We start from the raw sequence: 21,320 nt of genomic DNA, 5'->3' as shown, positions 1-21,320 counted from the left end.
AATTTAAAAAAAAGGCTGCAGCCTGGACTTTGATAGATGAACAGATCTACCAACAAAACCTCTCAGTTTTCACTGAGCACTCCATCTTCTCATCGGCTGCTCCTGGTGAGGAGAGAAGAGGGAAATCAGGCAGCAGAACAGAGGGAAGACATGGGTGATGGTTAAACTGGGGAATAATCAGCTGAGCGATCTGTGATGGTGTTCACAGGGGTCTTGGGATCAGGATCTGACTCCATGTTTCAGAAGGCTGATTTATTATTTTATGATCTATATTATATTAAAACTATACTAAAAGAATAGAAGAAAAGGTTTCATCAGAAGGCTGGCTAAGAATAGAAAAAGAAGGAATGAATAACAAAGGTTTGTGGCTCGGACTCTCTGTCCAGAGCCAGCTGACTGTGATTGGCCATTAATTAGAAACAACCACACAAGACCAATCCCAGATGCACCTGTTGCATTCCACAGCAGCAGATAATCATTGTTTACATTTTGTTCCTGAGGCCTCCCAGCTTCTCAGGAGGAAAAATCCTAAGGAAAGGATTTTCCATAAAAGATGTCTGTGACAGGGATCAACCTTCTTTTTTTTTTTTTTCCCAATCAAGACCTGAGCATTTCCTGCTCCTCCTCCAGGAGGGGTTGAGTGAGATGGCAGTGATTCCCATTCCAACCTGTTGGAAGAGTCCAGGATAGCTCCTTGCCCTGGGGCTGCAGGAGAGGGGTCCCTCTGACAATCTGGGATGTTGTGCCAGGCAGTAATAACAGCTCCAGCTCTCCAGCTGTAATTTCTGGGAGGTGACAGCAGATAACAGCACTTTTCCCAGCTGGTTGTGCAGACCTGCTCTCAGGCAGCACTGGCTTTGATTCTAAGGGTGTTGCTTCAATAGTGCTGATTTCCTGTGTTGATTCCTGAAACTGTCTCAGCCAGCAGCAACTAGACTTTAAAAAACATTGGAATTAATTAGGAAAAATGCCATTTCCTATCCAGGAACATAGTGAGGGAGGCTAGGCACTTCCAGGCAAAATTTAGAGCAGAATTTCAGGTGCAAACTGAGATTTCTGAGATGGGTTGGCATGAATCGGGGCACACGGGAAAGGTAACAGCCCTTTGAGTGCTTGGGTGCCACCCTGGCACTGATGCCCACAGTCCCAGCCCCATCAGCAGCTCTTGTCTTTCTGCACCCTCAGCAGAGCTCCTGCCCACCACACAACCAGATATCCTCACACAGATCTCATAGGATATTTTTAAACACATCTCTCTTCTAAGTTTAAAATCTAAGTAACTTCCAAGGCTCAGCATTTTTTTGTTCAGTGAATGTCTTAATTTGTGACAAGTGCTATAGGAGGAAGCAACACACTTTGTGCTTCAAAATCTGCTCCTGTCCCTCAAGTAGAGCTTTTCTCCTAAGCTGGAATTTGTAACCCTGAACTCTTCAAAGCAGAAAAACCCTGTAGATATTTGAAAGGGAACAGAAATCAAGTAAACAAAAGAATAATTACATTCTCCTGACTTCAAGTAGGTTGACTTCAAGTTCTGCTGAAATTTTACCCAAGCATCAACACCAACAGAACACACAACAAGCAAAATAAATACATATGTAATTGGAAAAGAATCTGCTTGATGAGGATCTCCTGTATTTCTGCAGCAACACTGACCATTTTCTTGTCCAGTAAAGCCATTATCACACCACACCAAGATGGAAGAATCCTATGCAAGACTGGGTGAAAGCAGTTTTTTTTTAAAAAAAAAAAAAAAAAAAAAAAAAAAAAAAAAAAAAAAAAAGTAGTTTCTGGAGCAAAACACAAAATGAAAGTGAAAACTGAAATGAAAGGAAGCAGTCATTCAAGTATCAAAGGAACACAGCTCTGCTCCTGCTGTCACTGTGGCTGTGCCTCCTAAGATCACACCTGCAGATCCCATCATTCATCTTTCTCCTAAATCCCCAGATCCTGGAGTCATTTGATGACACAAGAGGCACTGTCAAATCAAATTTCACCCTCACAGGGAAGGAAAAAAAAGGCTTGGAAAAACCCCAATTATTTTTAAAAATAAAATACAAATGCTATTTTATGAAATAAATTATTTTTGAGCGTCCCTAAAAAAAACATTGTCTCCCTGCTGCTGTGCTTGGTAGAGGCAAGAGAACACCCAGAGCTGTTGTGCTCCAGCCTTTCAGCATCCATCCACTCCTTGCTCTTTCCCCAAATCCTACCTGAGCTCTAGGATCTGCAGCACAGCTTTCCCTCTTCCTTGCTCTGCACTGCATCATTGCATGAGGCTGCCTCCCTGCACTCCCTCCCCCGGCTCTGTGCAGCTCCTCTGCACTGCAGCACTGCCAAACCCAGCACATCGAGCCCTTATCCCAGCCCTGTGCTGCCCTGGAGCTTTACAGCCTGCCCTGCTCCACTGCCAAACCCAGCACAGTGTTATCCTAGAGCTCTACAGCCTGCCCTGCTCCACTGCAGCAGTGCCAAACCCAGCAATCCAGCCCTTATCCCTGCTCTGTGCTGCCCTGGAGCTTTCCTGCCTGTCCTGCTCCACTGCCAAACCCAGCACATCCAGCTCTGTGCCACCTTCGAGCCCTCCAGCACTGCCAAACCCAGCTCTGTGCCATCCTGGAGCTTTCCAGCACTACCAAACCCAGCACATCCAGCTCTGTGCCACCCTGGAGCTTTCCAGCACTACCAAACCCAGCTCTGTGCTGCCCTGGAGCTTTCCAGCACTATCAAACCCAGCACATCCAGCTCTGTGCCATCCTGGAGCTTTCCAGCACTACCAAACCCAGCTCTGTGCCACCCTGGGGCTTTCCAGCCTGCCCTGCTCGACTGCAGCACTGCAAAACCCAGCACCCCAAGCTATTTTCCCTGCTGTCTCCTACCCTGGAGCCTTCCAGCCTATTCTGCTACACTGCCAGAACCCAGCACACCCAGCCCTGTGCCACCCTGGAGCCTTCCAGCCTGCCCTGCAGCACTGTCAAACCCAGCACTCCAAGCCATTTTCCCTGCTCTGTGCCACCCTGGAGCCTTCTAGGTTGCCCTGCTCCACTGCCAGAAGCCAGCACATCCATCTCTGTGCTACCCTGGAGCCTTCCAGCCTGCCCTTCCTCACTGCAGCACTGCCAAACCCAGCACTCCAAGCCATTTTTCCCCGCTCTGCACTACCCTGGTGCCTTCCAGCCTGCCCTGCTCCATTCCCATCCCCTCCATCTCCCTCCTCTCAGCCCCAGGGTTCAGTTTTCCACCCTAGCATCCCCCAAATTCCCTGGCTCTGCCACCTCCCTCCCGTGCTCCATGGCACAGCCCAGCCCTGGGACATCACAGCTCCCGTTTTCCTTCTGCTCAACGCCAGACTGGAGAATCCCAGAGGTTTTTTTTGACCATCTTTGATGCTCTTTAACCCACACCCATGGTGCTGCAAGGATTCCCCTTCTGCCTCAAGACACCCCTCATACTTTAGCCAGATCCTACCCTCCAGTCCCACGAGCTTTACCCCTCTCTCCACCCCTTAAGCACAGCTTAAAAATCTCTGTATTTGTGCACAAGTCCACATTCCCTGCTCAGGGACATCAGAGCACCCTTGGCAAGCACAGACTTTAGAGAGTTGTCCTGGATTTACTAACAGGAGGTCATGCCTAACAAACTTGATTAATTTCTTTGAGGAGGTGACAATGACAAGGGACTGGGCAAGGAAATAAAGCATAATTCAATCAGACTTCAAGAGCCCTTTGATACAGTACCACATAAAAGGCTAATTTATAAGGTTAATATGGATGGCATTGATAGCAAAACACTTATCCATGTAAACATCTTTCTTTTAATTACTCTGCAAAGAAAGTAGGAGGAAAAGCTAGCAGTGGCTGATCACAAGAACAGGAAAAGGAAATTACCACAGAAACTTCAGCTGTTTGTGCACTCACACCCATGGCTGGTAGGATTTTTCTTCCAGCACCTTCTAAGATAATTCCTTATAGATGTCTCTCATCTTGGTGACCAAACAGGCTACACAAGGACAAAGTCACATCCTTATTGTGCCTCTCCAGGACACCTGGCATGGTGTCATTTATAGCTGCATTAATAGTGGTTTAATAAAAGGCACCATGTCAGAGGAGCTGCTGGTGTTCCAAGCACAGAAGACTGGGCAGGTACACACAGGGTGTTTAACAAAGCCAAGAATGAGGACAAAAACCAAGACTCAAAGATCAAATTATCACAGGAACTTCAGCTATTTGTGCACTCATACCCATGGCTGGTAGGATTTTTCTTCCAGCACCTTCTAAGATGATTCCCTATAGATACCTGTCACCTTGTAGCTACCCAAGGTGAAGGGACAAAGTCACATCCTTATTGTGCCTCTCCAGGACACCTGGCATGGTGTCATTTATAGCTGCATTAATAGTGGTTTAATAAAAGGCACCATGTCAGAGGAGCTGCTGGTGTTCCGAGCAGAGAAGGCTGGGCAGGTACACACAGGGTGTAAAACAAAACCAAGAACGAGGACAAAAATCAAGACTCAAAGATCAGAAGGCAGCCTTAGGCTCAGCAAAGCAATCCTACCTGTGTGCAGCTCCCCAGGGGACAGACAGGTGTGCTCCTTCAGCTGCCTTGCTCCATGGTTATCACAGGCTGAGGGTCACCACAGCAGAGCAGTTTCCTTGCCTTCAGCTGCAGCCTGTGTTCTCCTTGGTCATTAAAACATCACCCAGCAGGATGAAACCACCCTTCATTCTCAGTAAGTACAGAAAAGGAAGGCATTTTCCCTTTCCTGGTCCAGGCAGACACAAAGGTGCTCCATGATCCCTGCACCACCACCCATCTCCTCCACAAACCGGAGCCTTCAGCCTGGCCACTGCTCCCCTCTGCCAGCACAGCCAGTGCTTCCCTCTGTTTTCCCAGAAAAAAAAAAAGAAGCACATCTGTTTTCTGTAAATGCTGTAAATTAGTTAATGTTTGTAAAGTGCTCTGCTCGTGTGAAGTGCTCCATAATTACTACATATTATCAATATAATTTGGCTGGATTGTGCCACAGCCGCCTCCTCTCTTCATTCGCAGCTTGGAGAGAGTTTTCTTAGACATCAGCTCTTGGTGCCACCACCCATCTCAGAACTGCCCTGACCTCACTTGAAGGGGAATAAACCCAGCCCTGGGTACATCCCTGGCACCCTTCACCTCCTCTCCATTCAAGGGAGAGAGTGAGGGATCCCTCCTGAGGAAGAGGAGCTGCTCTTTGGGAAAGGCTTGTATTCCACAACTTAATACCCCCAGAATTTGGAACAGCTACTGAAAATATCCTAAATATCAGGAAATCAGCAGCCTGGCTAGTGATGGGCTCAGAATTTGGACTGGAAGTCCCTCGTCTGCAATTAATAGTAGTGATCTGTTCAGGCACCTCACTGCTCATCTTAATACATCCCCTAAAATGAACCAAATATGAACAAGCATGACCTGCTTTTCCCTGCTCCCTAGCACCCTCTTCCAGCAAATCCTGTATTTTTCAGGTCTCCACAAAACAAAGCCTACATAAAACACTTCCTAGTTCCAGGCTAAAACCTGATAGAAAAAATAAATTTTCATATTAGAGAAATAAACTGAATAATAGGCAATCTAACTCTCCTTAAAAGATACAGAAAGAATGGCAAAAAAGTCTTAAAATTCATTGCTTATAGAAAATTGACCCCTAAAGAAAATAAATGCTAAAAACCACTAAAACAAAAAGACCAGGTGGAAAAAAAAACCCCAAAACCTTCTACTCCCTGCTTCTCTAAAGCACTGCTGCCCATCCCTCCTGGATTTAAAGGGCTGATGAGCAGAAGTGGTGCTAGCTGGGAAAACAATTGGGCAGAAAAAAATCAACAATTTGAAGGTACTTTCTAGTTTTATTTCTAACTCCTGGGACAAATAATCTAACTTGAGGGCAACATTCCCCACAGATCTGTCAAATTATTAAAGTGGAATGATGGGAAAAATATTTGGCCTGTGACAAGATGTATTTAAAATTGCTGAAGTGAGAAAAAGAAAAAAAATGTTACCAGAATATCTGTTCTTTCTAAAAACAAAAACTATCAGACTATGAAAAGGGTGTGATTGGAAAGCCAGAAGTTTTCTGCTGTACATAAAATACTTCACAAGGCACTAAATGAGCTGGTTGACCCAAACTTACATCAGTGCTTTTTTACAAGTGTTACCTGAGAAGGAAATTTTCTGCATTTCTGTGTGATAGGGAACTTTCAAATGTGGGGTCTCATTGATAGGGAGGTAATCCTGTCCAAGCATGGACACTGATTTAATCCATCCCAGCTTGCCTGGGAAACCTGGGTTCAGGAGGAAATGTCTGAACTAAGCTGGTCAAAATCATGGAGAAGCAGATTTCCAATCCACAGTTTATGTGTTGTGGATTTGTCTCATAACAGTTTTTGATTTCAGAGGCTTTAACATTTGAACTCTCACTTTCTGAGAGGCTTCCCTCTGTTCTCTGATGGGATGGATGGGAATACTGGATTCAAAATGCAGCAAATCAGACTGAGAGCTGATTCTTCTGATTCAATCTATAGCTGATAACAGAGCATTATTTGAATTTCCAGAAAATGTAAATATAATGTTTGAATTATTTTAGATAAATTTGAGAATATTCCAGCATTTTGAAGCACATGCCATGCTATGGCCTGGAAGGTTTGTGCTGCTCTCTAGCTTTGCAAAATTCATCTGGTTAACCTGGAACTTTCCAGTTTCTCTCCCCATTTTTGGTATCACATCAATGGAAGGGTCTTGGTGCTCTGAAATCTTTCCAAGAGAGACAAGGAGTCTACAACACTTCTGGCATGGGTGTGATTATAAAGCAGTAGAGGGGAAAATGGCTCTATAAAACAGTGGTCCAGATCATCTGCAAGTGCAAATGGGTCTGGCTCTGTTGAGATCAGTGGAGCAATGTCAATTTACAGCTGCTGAGGCTCCTGCTTAGTCTGCAGACCTGGGGCACAGCAGCTGCAGCACCTGGACTGCAAATCCTGAAGGAATGGATTTCAGAGGAAGATCTTGCTTGTTACGGTACAGGCAGAAGGAAAGATATTTTCCTGAGTTTTATTTGGTTGGAGGGAGAAAGAGAAGGATTAAGTGTCTGTTTGAAAGGCAGGAGGACTGGGCAGAAACAAATCCTTTGGAGGGGCTCTGCACCAGACCCCTCTCCTGGTCCCTTCCTTGTTGTCCACCATTGCCTGTAACTGCTGGTTGAGGCTTTTTCTCTCTCAAATACATCCCTTGCTTCTCATTTTACAAAGTGAGAGGGGCTGCTTTAAGGAAAAAAAAAAAAAAAAGTTCCAGATTATAAATGCATCCTATTAGGGTTTCTTTTTCTTTCCTTCCAGACAAAAGCATTTCTGCTTCCAAGCTTGACAGACCTCCCGACCCCGCTGATGTGGGTGGATGGCTCTGCATGTTCTGAATCATTTGCTTCCTTTTCAAGTGTTACTTTCCCCTTATTTCAATTACCCTTCCTCTGTAATTACTGGGGCTGCTCGGGCAAGCAGAGCAGAGCGCTGTGGAGCTGACAGCCTGGCTAGCAGCAGGGTGGGCTGCCCCTGCAATCCCCATCCTTGTCCTGCCCCTGCAATCCCCATCCTTGTCCTGCCCGTGCCATCCACATCCTCATCCTGCCAGTGAAATCCACATCCTTGTCCTGCCTGTGCAATTCCCATCCTCGTCTTGTCCTCATCTTGCCCTGCTCATGCAGTCCCTGTGATGGTGTTCACAGGGGTCCGAGGATGAGGGAAGAGATGAGGATCTGACTCCATGTTTCAGGAGGCTGATTTATTATTTTATTATATATACTATATTAAAACTATACTAAAAGAATAGAAGAAAAGGTTTCATCAGAAGGCTGGCTAAGAATAGAATAGGAAAGAATGACAACAAAAGCTTCTGTCTCGGACAGAGTACGAGCCAGCTGACTGTGACTGGCCATTAATTACAAACAAACTAACATGAGCCAATCCCAGATGCACCTGTTGCATTCCCCAGCAGCAGATAATCATTGTTTACATTTTGTTCCTGAGGCCTCCCAGCTTCTCAGGAGGAAAAATCCTAAGGAAAGGCTTTTTCATAGAAGATGTCTGTGACACAATCCCCATCCTTGTCCTGCCCATGCAATATCTCATCTTGCCTGTGCAATCCATCTCGGGGCTTTAGCTGCTCAGAGTGACCCCGAGATGTGTTAGAAAGTCTCTTTCCCCAGCCCAGCACTCAAAGAAGGAGTCAGAACTCTTCAGTTCTTACTCTCAAGGTTGTTTATGGTTTTTTATCTATAAAATTCTTTCTCCTGTCCAGCTGAAGTCCCCTTAGCAAGACAGTCAGAGGCACTCTGCCTGCCCCTGGGGCAGTGTTATCTTTTTATACTAAAAACTACATGTACAATGTTTACAATTACTTCCCAATACCTATCACCTGTGTTAGACAGTGAGCTTCTACTCTAAACCAGTCCAAAAGTGCCACCATCACAGCAGAAGATGGAGGCCAAGAAGAAGAAGAAGGAGAAAGGCAGGACATGCCCAGATCCCTCCATCTTGCCCCCTGAACCCCTATTCTAAAAACCCCAAAAATCTATTTTTCACCCTGTAATGAATTCACTATCATTCTACTTAAACTGTTGTGGCTTGTAATCCTTCGTATAAGGTTGGTAATTGTTTTTTCTAAGGGCTAAATCAAAGGCACAGGGGTCTGGGGCTCTGTGCCAAGGTCTCTGAGCCCCCTGGGCAGAGGCTCGAGCCCTCCAGGGCAGCCAGAGGAATTCCCTGGGTTCTGACAAATCCCCATCCTTATCTTGCCTGGGCACTGGGCAGAGTGGAGGTTTAATAGCACGGGAGGAATTGTTGGAGGATATTCAGCCTCCAGTGCTCTGTAGAGGGTTCAGTGCCCAGCCTTTCAGTGGGATGAGCTCTGTGTAATTGCTCTGCCTGTTCTGCAAGAGTTATAAACCAGAGGTGCAGAGATCACCTCCCTCCATTCCCGGTGAGTGATTGCCTTGCAGACAGCAGCAGGCAATGGAGCTTGGTCCCACACGTATTTGTGTCGTCACTCTGGGCCCCTGGATCAATAACTCTTGATTATTAATAATTATTGATAATTAATCAATAATTAGTATTGATTTTATGATTCACAGAAGGTTGATTCATTTCTTTATTATATCTATTATTATTAAGAAACCTGTTGCTTTTATAGACAGTTATGATACACCTGGACTTAATTAATCTTCCAATCCAAACACCATCACCATTGGCTGATTAAGAAACCACCCTTTGGTAAACAAATCTCCATAACACATTCTACATGTTCACAACCACAGGTACAGCAGGTTAAGATAAGAATTGTTTCTCATTCTTTCCTCTGATCTTCTCACAGACTTTTCCCAGGACAATGCTTGGGAAAGTTGTTTCTCTCTGTGGCCAGAGAGCTGCTGCCACATATTTGAGCTCTAGGGAGTCTTTTAAGAAAATTTCAAAGGGATCAGTTTGGTCCCCAAAGAGTGCAACCAGCTCTGATGTGAGATGGGTAGGAAGGGAAGAGGGGACAGAAATTGGTGGTCTGGTTGGGCGGCTGAGGATGACATGTAGAGGGGAAAACTGCTCTGGGGCCAGGGATGAATCTGCTTTCAATTCCATTTTGAGTTGTGTAGTTTCCAGAAAACAAATCAAATACCCAAAATGAGAAACCAAACCAAACAAACAAAACATCCACAACACAAAACAAAAATAACCCAAACAAAACCAAAAAAACACCAATCTCCCCCCAAAATAAAACAAAACAATCCCCCTAAAACCTCAAAATAAAAGCCAAATACCTAAAAAAAAGAAACAAAAAAAAACCAAAAAGAAACAAAAAAACCCAAAAACCCCTAACAAACCAAACCAAAACGACACCCCCCACAAAAACCTTCAAAACCAAAACCAGACAAAGAAAACCCCCAAACCAAAGCAAAAAAAATTCCACAAAAAACCCCTCCAAACAAAAAACCCATCCAAACAAAAAACCTCAGCACCGTGACTTTTTAAATTCTGATTTTCATCTCATTCATTGCCAAATTTAAACACTAGGTTTCGTACAGGAATTCTGCAAAGTGGCACATTTTTGTTAAATATCAAGCTTTATTCAAAAGAGAGACGGGGGTTCAGCTTCTGTGTTACAAGTCAAGTTTCCAGAAAAGCTCTGCCCTATCTATTCTAAGAAAATGCTTTATTAGGTAGTTTTCCAAAAGTTAATATTATTTCCGAGGCTTCTTCCTGACTTCTATCCCTGTAAAAGCTCCTTTCACTGAATATCCCATCCATACACTCTGCTAATAATGTGATGCCTATTATTAGCACATGGGGATATTGGAAAAGTATCTATTCAAAAGGTCCTAAAACCTATCCCCAAATAAAGAGGAGCTGCAGCAGTTCAGAAAAGCCTCAACTGATTGGTGTTAATTGTAGAGAATGGGATTTTTTTTAAAGCCAACTAATTGCACTTTTCAAATTTAATTTTATATTGAAGTTCTAGGAGGTGACAGCCTGGAGAGAGAGTGTCAAAAGCTTTCGTAGCAGCAATTCAGGGTCCTGCAGGAGGGGCTGGAGTTGCTGTTGTTACTTCTCTGTGTGCTTGGCACAGGCACCTGTTGGTTATTCACAAAACCAACATCATCCCTTGCATTATTTTAGCTCTCTATGAAAGATATGAAACTTCTGGGCTTGATTGGCTGGGCAGTACCAGAGGATAAAAACACAAGATTATTTTTTCCCTTGATTCATTTACGGAATTAAAGGTGTAGCAAATAACTTGTGAGACTTGGGGTTGTATCTAAAGTGATTGATTTTTTTTTTTTTTTTGGTGATATTTTTGTGATTTTTTGTTTGTTTGTTTGGCTTTGCGTATGTTTTTGTGGTTTTTTTGGGTTTTTTGCTACCTATGTGCACAACTTTCTGCTTGGTTCTGCTCTCCCTGTGCTCAGGGAGAAAGCAAAGGAGAGATGTTGGCAGGATAAAATTGTAGGAGGAAAGGTAGGAGAGAAAAGGAGCAGGGCAAGCAAAAAGAAAAACAGAACAGTCAGATGAGTTTGGGTCTTTTTTTTTTTTTTTTTTTTTTCCAACACTCAAAGATTTCTAAGCAGAATTAGGAGTGGCAAGGAAGATTGTTCCACTCTGGAGTAGGCAAGATTCATTTTTATTTGACTTTTATTGGAGCTGCCTTAAGAATAAAAGAACAGCACCATCTCAGACAATTGTACACATCCAATCAAGGGGACAAGGGAAGCCTTCCCCACCCCAGAGGAAATGCCATAATGGAAATGCCATAATCTGTTGGGTCCTTGGAGGAATGGGACCAAATATTGTTATTTAGGCACTATTTTTGTATTTCTATACATATTTTTATTTTGGGTGCAGCAACAGAGGTGAGGGACTGCTTAAAATTTCCTTTGACCCTTTTAAGTGTTCCTGGGAGCCAAAGGTGTGCACAGGAAAGAAACATTAAATTACAACCATGGCTCAGACCCCTAAAAGGGACTGGCAGATGCAGGAAGCAAAGGCAAATAATACTCAGGATTCTCAGAAATGCAACTTCAGACCTTCTAAAAGCTGAAATACTTCTTTTAATTCAGTATAAACACATGAGGTCCAAGCCAGCCCAGCACCATGGGCAAACCTGGAAGGAAAAGAAAGATTGATTTATCTTCAGTTGTTTGCCTCTTTCAAAACCTGAAGGTTCATGCATTGGCAGAGTTATATCTGCAAAGGGATCAAAAAATTTTCCTCATATTTCCCTCATTCAGAGAAACTTTGGGTTGTGGCAGGAGTGAAAGCTCCTGTGAAGAATGGACTTCAGCTCTGCTTGGATGCGGTGGGAGGGGAAAGTGATTTCCACGATTTTCTGAGAGCAGAGGAGCTCCTCTCATTTGACACTCACTGAGAGGGGGTAGGAGAGGGCGCTTGCCTGGGGAAAGGGTCAGGAGCCTGAGGTCTGCAACATTTTGGCTCATTTAAGGATTTTGGAAGAGCCCAGCTTGCGAGCGGCCGGGACAAAGGCTGAGCAGCTCTCTGTGCGTGCCGTGGGGAATCTGCTGGTGTCAAACTCAGCTTTTCTTCTCACCCCTGGCCAGGCAGAGGGTTGGTCCTACGAGCACAAAATGATGGAACAATTTAGAGTTGTCTCTGTATCTCAGTTTCTCTACTGCACACAGGGTTTTAGTTTTTCAGAGCAGTCCGACCCTGCCCTGGCTCAGTCCCACCCTGAGGATTTTCCGTCTTCACCCGACCCTGGCAAACAGCAAATGGGCTGCAGGCTTGATGTGGTTGCTCTTTCTGAGCCTCCCCTCATTCCTGCTGCTCTGTTCTGCCCTCACTTGCCTCCTCAGCCTCCTGCTTAACTTTCTCTGGCTTTCACAGTTGTCATTCTTCAAAATCCAAGATGGGATTGAACTTAAACCTTGAGCTAACAGTGGAGTGCCAGGCTGGCATACATTTCTCTCCCAATTAGAATGGATGAAAAGCTTAGGGGGAATATTTAGAGGGACTGTATGGCTGGAATTTACACCAGGAAATCTCTGTGCAGGTGCTCACCCCACGAATTGCTTTGGCTTTGCCTCACCTTTGCTCAAACAGCAGAAACTCATGAAATGCAAAGTCAGAGAGCTTTGAATGCTAAGCCACATGGAATATTTGTTCTTCAACCAGGCAAAACTTTTATATAATCAGGGTTCAGATGCAGGTTTTTGCTGGATTATGCTCTCTTTGCTGTGCACACTGGTCTCTGTTCCTAGGGCAGGCAGATCAGAAAGTTTGCTGGCTGAGCAATTCAGAGAGTGCCTAAAACACATCAGAATTAAGAGAAATTTTACTTCACTGCCATCCTCCAAATTTCCTCTGTCGTGCAGTGTCACCAAGGAAAAACAAAATATACAGATGAAGAACATGATCACCACTACAAAATTAATTCCTTTCTGGAAGAAAGAATGTCCCTGCATGTGCACACACTTGCACCTATTTGTAGATCACCTGCTGTGTGTTTTGGGGCTCCTACTCACTGCTTTGCCCTTCTTCCCCAAGTCTGAGTTTTCCAGGGCAATAAGAACCACCAAATTTACCTTCTGCACCTGGAACATGCAGATTCAGAGATAGAGAAAAATAACCCTGAGAGCTGCCAAAAGATCTGTTTTCCTTTCTTACTTTTGGAAGGCTTTGCCCTGGCAAATCAGTTCACTGTGTACCAAAGATTATTAGGGCATCTTATTTAAAACTTATGATCTAATTAGCGGCTTTAATGGTAGTTAATTACACAGAGAGCAACAAAGCAGTTATATTTCCTACCAGGCTTCTTCTAAGTCAAGGTGCAGGTACTTATCTAGGGCCATAAAGGAGAGTGGCTACCACACTTAACATCTAATTACACAAAATTGTCCACAGTAATTATGAGCAATGTGATTTTATTTATCTGGCTTAATTACTGGGGCTATGCACAGGCTGTGACCTGGCACGGTGACAGGGAGGACAGAGAGAGGGAAAAGTTCCCTCCCCAACGTGAACACTGGGGTGGAACTGCATCCTCCTGAGCATCCTGAGCACAAAATCAGGCCCTGCTCACAGCCCAGCAGTGCTGCTGAAGGTTTGGGGGCCCTCTGATCCCAGGGACTCACAGGAGGCATGGACACACACACTATGGACCAGGGAGAGCCTTTGCTGAGCCCCACGAGACGCTCAGGGTTGGTTTTCTCTCACCACTGTTACCAGCAGGGAAAAAAATGGACAATTCATGCTCTTATTCAGCAGAAGGGACATTCTATACCCACTGTTCACATCTTAAATCTTTCCCAGACATCACTTGTTGCTAAACACGCTCTAGAAAATTTCAGGGCACCTCCAAAAACTCAGTGTCGGGTGTAAAAGCACTTTTCACTCTCAGAGGGAAGCAGAGCAAGTGTTCTGGCTGACTTTGGACTGTTCTTGCTCATCTCCTTAACTTTTAACTGGTATGTACATGGACGTAAATCCAAGTACAGCTTAACCCTTCCCAGTGACTGTCATGACAGAAATCTGCCCTGTATTGGGATCAATCTCCATTATCCAAATTATTATACAAATAATTGTACAAATACCAACAGAATGAGTAACCACAGTGCTTGAGCCCATAAATACAAGAGTAGGTTATGATAAGTATGAGTGAAATGTGGTTCCTTGGATTTGTCCTTTTACCCCATTGGACCAGGTGGAAATTTGTTAGAGAGAGATGTGTTAGTGCTGTCCAAAAATCCAGGCAGGCTGTTGCACTTCTTGTGACAATAAAAGTAATGAGTGCTTAAACAGGAGGCTGAGGCATTCTTCAGTTTATATCAGTATCTTCTGCTGCCCAGTCTCTGTCCTCTCATTAATTAATTACCCCTGATGAAAGGGGTACCTTTGGGTTGTAAAGTTTAAAGTGATAGATATGATTTACATGGCAGAAAGACAGCTGGCCCTGTGCCCACAGCCTTGAAAAACAGCATTTTCAAATACTTTAACTTCATAAAATTGCAGGCAGCCACATGTACAGCTCTGCTTCTCAACTCATCCCCCCAGGACATTTCCATGTTATAGCAAATCACTTGTTCAGTGGCTCACTAAGATTTTGAATTAGTAGTAAATACATTTTGACCTTATTTTTCTCCTGATAATTGCTCTATTTATAGAGAAGTCACTTGTTGTCATGCTAATTTTTTTCCATTTGAGAATTAGATTGGCTCCATCAGAAATAATGTGTGGTATACCCCATGTTAAAAAAAGGAAAAAGGCAAAAAAGGAAGCAGTCTCCTTTAAGAGTGGGTTTGCTCTTGTTCCATTTTTAATGAAAGCTAGGAAAAAATACTCATTGTTGAAAAAAGCCATGATAACTTTCACTGACAACTTAGGTCATTCTCTTTCTTTAGATATCTGTTCCCTGTGTTTTATGCCTTTGTTTTCCATAAAGTATTTGAGCATCAGCTTAGAGAGGAACTACCTGTCATAGTGAGATGTTTTATAGTCCTCACATAACATATCAAAATATCCGTGGCCAGATTAAAAAAAAACAGCCCAACATTTTCAGCATTCAGGGCCAGAGTTCAGAGCCGGGCAAGGACAAGATTTTTCTTTTTATTATTCGTTTTCAGAAACCCAACCACTAAGTTTACTGCATTTCCTTCACTCCCTCCCTGAGCTCAGAGCAAAGGCGCATTTTGAGATGCCTGCGTGAGGAGTTCTGGACATAGAGAGTACATCCAGAGTGCTCTGCTCTCCTGTTCCATCACCTGAGCACACATGTCCCACACTCAGGGCACCTCCAAGGACCCAACACACTGAATCCTTCACAGCTTGGTGGCCTCTGGAGGGAGGGCTGGCTGTCAGGGACAGCCTGGTGGCCCCAGCTGCTGCTCCTATTGACAAAACAGCTTGGCCAGCCATAAATCCAGGTGGGATTTGTGCTGAGAACCATCAAGGAGGGGCTGAAGTGGGATGGAGGGACTTTGATGTCCCCAGGGCTGCTCACCACCCTGATTTTTTAAGATTTTCTAAGCCTTCTGATGTTTACATTCCTGCAGCAAACTTTCTCACACGCTTTCTGTAAATAACTCATTGCTTTGCATTCTTTTATGGAGGAGGAGAATTTTGATGGATTGTTGGTCTGTCCAGTGGCATTGGAGAGGTGGCACCTTCACTGTGACCGTGTTCACAGGGGTTTTTGGATTGGGGAAGAGACGAGGATTTGACTCCATGTTTCAGAAAGTTTGATTTATTATTTAATCGTATATATTACATTAAAACTGTACTAAAAGAATAGAAGAAAAGGTTTCATCAGAAGGCTAGCTAAGAATAGAATAGGAAAGAATGATAACAAAGGTTTGTGGCTCGGATCTCTGTCCGAGCCAGCTGGGCTGTGATTGGCCATTAATTACAAACATCCAACATGGGCCAATCACAGATGCACCTGTTGCATTCCACAGCAGCAGATAACCATTGTTTACATTTTGTTCCTGAGGCCTCCCAGCTTCTCAGGAGGAAAACTCCTAAGGAAAGGATTTTCCTTAAAAGATGTCTGCAACCCTTCACCCTCCAATCCACTGTCACTTTTGGTAATCTATAAATGTTGGAGTCAAAACATAAACTTCCCTTTTTACCTTGAGAACAGCAGCATGTCTGTGTCGTGTTATTTTGTGTTTTATAGTGACACCTCATCACAGGGAGGTGGCTCAGGTTGAGTCACAGCATGATTCCTGGTTCAGCACCACGGAGCAATTAACAGCAGGCAGCGAGGGTTCCAAACCTTTGCTAAAATCAGGGCTGTTTATCAATGTGTCAGCCTGGTGGCAGATTCAAGAAATCTAAATTTACCAGGCCACTGCTCCCCCTGTTCCTGGCTGCAGCTGGTGGATCTGCAGGACATGCTGTCCCAGCTGGGCATCTGCACCAGGCTGAGGAGCAGAACTGGTTGAATGGGACCAGCTCCAGAGTTCAGGGCAGGGGAGGTTTTTTTTTACACCACAGCTGCTTAATGACTTTTTCAATTGATTTCAGCAGCGCTGCTTTTCGATTACTGATTCCATCCTAGTCACTGGGCAGAAAAATGGGCTTAGGAAAATTATAGACAGGAAAGAGGGGTAAAAAAAAAAAAAAAGCTCAAAAATTCGACAGCTTCCACAACACAGTGACATTTGTCCAGATATTTTGTGCTGAATTGGGAAAAAGGAGAGAAATGGCAACTCCTCCCATCTCTCAGCCTGTGCTGGGAGGAGAGTGCGCATGTACTTCTTTGCTTTCAAGCCCCAGTTCATCCATGCTCATTGACCTGCTCCTTGGTTTGGAACCAGCTGCAGAAAGCAGCTGTCATCCCCTGTTACTCTGCCAGCCCTATTCTTACGGCAGCCATCAAATCCTGGCACTGACTGAAGGCAATTCAATTAGCTGTGACGGTCAAACAGAAACCGAGGGTCAATTGAAATCTCTTTTTTCCTCTTCCTGGCCATCTCCTCTCTATTTTCATCTTGAATATGGAGGTGAAGAAGTCCATCCCCATTTTGGAAGTTTTTGTGGGGCGAGGGTGGGAGAAGGAGGGTGCTTACACAGGAGACCCTTACTACAGTGTGGAAAACAGGAGAAAAGCAGGGGAATGCACAGCAGGATTGTTGCAGACATCTTTTGTGAAAAATCCTTTCCTTAGGATTTTTCCTCCTGAGAAGATGAGAGACCTCAGGAACAAAATGTAAACAATGGTTATCTGCTGCTGTGGAATGCAACAGGTGCATCTGGGATTGGTCTCATGTGGTTGTTTCTAATTAATGGCCAGTCAGAGTCAGCTGGATTGGACAGAGAGCCGAGCCACAAACCTTTGTTATCATTCTTTGCTATTCTGTTCTTAGCCAGCCTTCTGATTAAATCCTTTCTTCTACTCTTTTAGTGTAGTTTTATTATAATATACATCATAATATAATAAATCAAGCCTTCTGAAACATGGAGTCACCATTCCCTCATCCTGGGACCTCTGTGAGCACCACCACACTCCAGGATGCTACTTCTATCCTGAGTAGAAACTGGTCTTAAATAACTTCTGTATATTCTTTGTGCAGAAACATGAATTTAGTTCACTTTTTTTTCCCTTTCAACCTGTGCCTCTGACCACTCAGGCACACTCAGAGCTGTGCATGCCTCCCTCCTCCCCCTGACCCAATCCAATTCTTGTCTCATTCACACTGCAAGGAACGTGTCATTAACGTTTGACAGTGACTCTTTTCCCTCTCCATTGCTACATTCAAATGTTTTTTTTTTCCCTTTTATTGAAACTTTGCTACCCTATTTTTCAGGCTACACAATGTGGAAGCTGTCAGAAAACCAGGCTCAGCTGGAATTCAGGACTGACTCTGTGTGTGAATTTAAGAGGTGCCAGCTTTGGGGTAGCATATCATGCTCCCACACAGCCTGACACAAACAGGGTAAAGCCACGGTGGCAGCTGAGGACTCACTCAGATATTGTTTGGAGTCCTCAACAAGGAAAAAAAAATGGAGAGAAAAGGAAGACTGATGGTTTTAACTTCAAATTAACTTCTGTCAATATTTTAACAGGTTGCTCAGAAGACACACTGAAAACCTGCATTGCTCCTGAAAGGCAGCACATTCCCTGCTCAGCAGCTCAGCAGCTAATGAACTCCCCTGGTGTCAAGGCAGTAACCTCAGGGAGGTGCAAGGCAGATGCTGTAGCCACAATATATATATATATATATATATATATATATATATATATATGAAGTATAAAGCAGTAAAATCTAGAAAATCTGGAGTTTATATATGAAATTGTGACTAATATTGTATTTTCTGAAAGAGAAGGGAGCAGGAACTCTTTGGGATTGGCCTACAAATGGGTATCAGCAAGGTGTCCCATTGAAACGTTTTTCATTGAGCATTTTAGGAGAATAAGACTGAATAGTAACTCCTAGGTCAACAAATAAACCTCATACTATATATAATATAAACCTCAAAATATATATAAGTATAAAGCAGTAAAACCTAGAAAATCTGGCGCTTATATATGAAATTATGACTAATATGGTGTTTTCTGAAAGAGAAGGGAGCAGGAACTCTTTGGGATTGGCCTACAAATGGGTATAAGAAATGTCTCCCATTGAAATGTTTTCATTGAGCATTTTAGGAGCATGAGGCTGAATAGTAACTCCTAAATCAGCAAATAAATCTCATGTTCCAACCTGCCTGTGATCATCTCTGTATCCAGCTCTGTTACTCCCAAAAAAAAGTACCAGCGACCATCTCAATCCTCAGGTGGTGTTCCTACTCTGAGCAGATAACCAAATATTTTACAATTAGAAGTCTGTCAAATATTAAGGCATAATTAAAAGGACAGAAATTGGAGAAAAGCCCTTTAGTCCATGAAACTTTGCAGGAGCAGTCACTGAAGTGCTTGTGGTACTTTTAATTTCTTGGCATTTACTTGAAACAAAGGCAAAAACCATCACTCAGTGAGTGTTCACAGAGTAACAGTAAAATAGGTCAGAAATGCAACTGGAACAAATGTGTTTGAATAAAAGAAAGCCAAGCAAACATCTCAGGTACTGGAACTGTGCAAACACAGCAAATGACATAAAGCTTCCCCTCAGGAGAAGAACAACATGCAGAAACCTTGATGCTTTTGTTCACTCAGTGCAGGGCCCAGCAGAGAGTGGGAATGGCTGTGTCCTGCTGTTAAACCCCTTTAAATTCCTGAGGGAATCATTTTTGGCTGTGTGTGCACCTGGGAGGGACAGGGGGGAGGCAGTGAGGACATTTGTCTTGTATGAGCTCTCATGGCAGCTCTGGGTTGGGCTGTGATAAGGATTTCTCCAGCAAGCCATGGATTATTGAGGTGTGTTTTGGGATAGGTAGAGCTATGGTGTCACCATCCATTAAAAACCAATAATAAATGCCATTTATTATTTCAAGGGAATGACTTCTCATGGGTGCCTGGCAGGTGTCCTTGAACTACTTCACTCTTCTGGCCCCAATGGCATCTCCACTATGGTCAAACCAGCCTTGTGTCCACAAAAATGTGGGTGTTGATGCCAGATGAGCCCAGCACTCTGATCTTTGTAAGCACCTTGCAGTTCTATGTCACATATTTAAAAAAAAAAATACTCCAAGCTGGATTTTTATTTTTATTTTATATTTAATTTTTATCCATATTTTTATTTTTATATTTTTGGTTTTTATTTACATTTTTGTTTTAAATTTATCCCCTTTCAGCCTGAAGCCATTTCCCCTTGTCCTTCCTGTACCACATCCTCACTGCTGGTCTTACTCAAGGGGTTTGAAGGCTAAACCATCGTTCCGATCTTCGTAAGCACCTCGCAGTTCTGTCACATATTAAAAATATATAAAAATCCTCCAAGCTGGATTTTTTTTTTCTCCTTTTGCCCTCCAGAGGATGGCACCAGGAGCTGCTGGCCCTGCCTGGGAGGAGCAGGGTGGCCAAGGGGCTCCCACTGAATCCCTGTCCCCAGCTCCCTCCGTGCTCGCTGCCTTTCCCTTATTGAATTAGAATAAATTGGAACTTTCATAAAGGGTTATACAAATCATTATCTCAAGTTAGCAGATGCAGGCTCACCAGGGTAGAGCTCTGTTAATAACTCCTTCGGATTAGGCCTGATTGGTACAATTTGAAACTTGTTTCTCTCAGCTTGATCAGTCTCGTTGTAACTGTGGCAATTATCCCATTTCACTTTCAATAGCTCAGCACAGAGGAATTGCTGCCTCCAATCCATCCCTCTGTAATGAATCCACTGTGATATGCTCAGTCCTGTGGACAAATACGCCCTTAATTCCCCCCCACTCTGAAATAAGCATTTAAAAAATAAATCCTGTGTCCAAAGGACGCATAGAAATGTGACTTTTAGGGAGTGAGATTCTGAGTGTCTGTGTAAACATCATTGAGGTATTTGGCCACAAAAAGCTTCCCTTCATTCTTACAGCATCATTTGCACTTTTTGGCAGTCTTCCTGCCTGGGAAATTAGATTAAAAAACAGTGGTTTATCCAAGCATTGAAGCTGCTTGAAGAGATTCTGATGAATGTGTTACATGCTGAATTTGTAGGGTTCTGTTAAATAACTCATCTGGTGATATTTTTCTTTCTTTTTTTTTTTTTTCTCCAGGAGTCATTAATAAATGATTTAATGAGGGAGCACAGAATTCTCATAATAATATATTTGACAAGTATTTGCTTTCAGTCCTTTATTTGACTCCAATAACAAGGGTGGGTCTCAGTTTAACAGACTCATGAAGAACACACTTAACTTTGACAACAACTTCACACAAATTTATTTTTTATTTAGAAAGACACCTGAATAAGTGTTTTCTTTAAGGACACCTTTAGATCCTACCTGAGACACCTTGCTGGAGCACAGAATTTAGCAGTAAGGTGAACCTTGTGCTTAAATCATTGCAGTGATGGTTTTCTTGCAGTCACCAGTTGTGCTGTTACCTCTTTATAACCTTTTCATGTATATTAGGAGCAAAAATTGCAAATTATTTCCAAGTTTTCTGGAATCAGGGTCTGCACAAGTGTCTCTGAGCCATCCCCAGCTCACAAGCTCTAAAAGTACTCCCTTTCTTTCCAACCATTGTTTGGTCTTTCTGCTTGTAAATTCTTTAAGCCAGGACTGTTGCTCACTTCCTGTTCACACAGCACCTCATTCCATGTTTTATGAGGCCAATAAAATGCTAGAAATTGAAATCCATGGACTGATTTGTCTCCCACTTCCAGCACCAAAGCTGTGCGTCACTGATGCCCACAGAACCGTGCCAGTGAAAGCAACACT

General features: G+C 43.5%; 1 long non-coding RNA gene across 1 annotated transcript in view; it reads right to left on the bottom strand.

Annotated features, from left to right (window-relative positions):
* LOC134428223 (uncharacterized) overlaps positions 1 to 2,242 on the bottom strand; it is a 38,755-nt gene extending 36,513 nt beyond the window's left edge. Inside the window, exon 1 of the long non-coding RNA XR_010030344.1 lies at positions 2,211 to 2,242. This is a non-coding gene — a long non-coding RNA (uncharacterized LOC134428223). The remainder of the gene's footprint in view (positions 1 to 2,210) is intronic.
* Between the last annotated feature and the right edge of the window lie 19,078 nt (positions 2,243 to 21,320).

The sequence above is a fragment of the Melospiza melodia genome, chromosome 22 (assembly GCF_035770615.1).
Source record: "Melospiza melodia melodia isolate bMelMel2 chromosome 22, bMelMel2.pri, whole genome shotgun sequence".
NCBI classification, from domain to species: domain Eukaryota; kingdom Metazoa; phylum Chordata; class Aves; order Passeriformes; family Passerellidae; genus Melospiza; species Melospiza melodia.
Note: the sequence above shows the minus strand (reverse complement) of the source record. Positions and strands in the feature narration are given on the sequence as shown.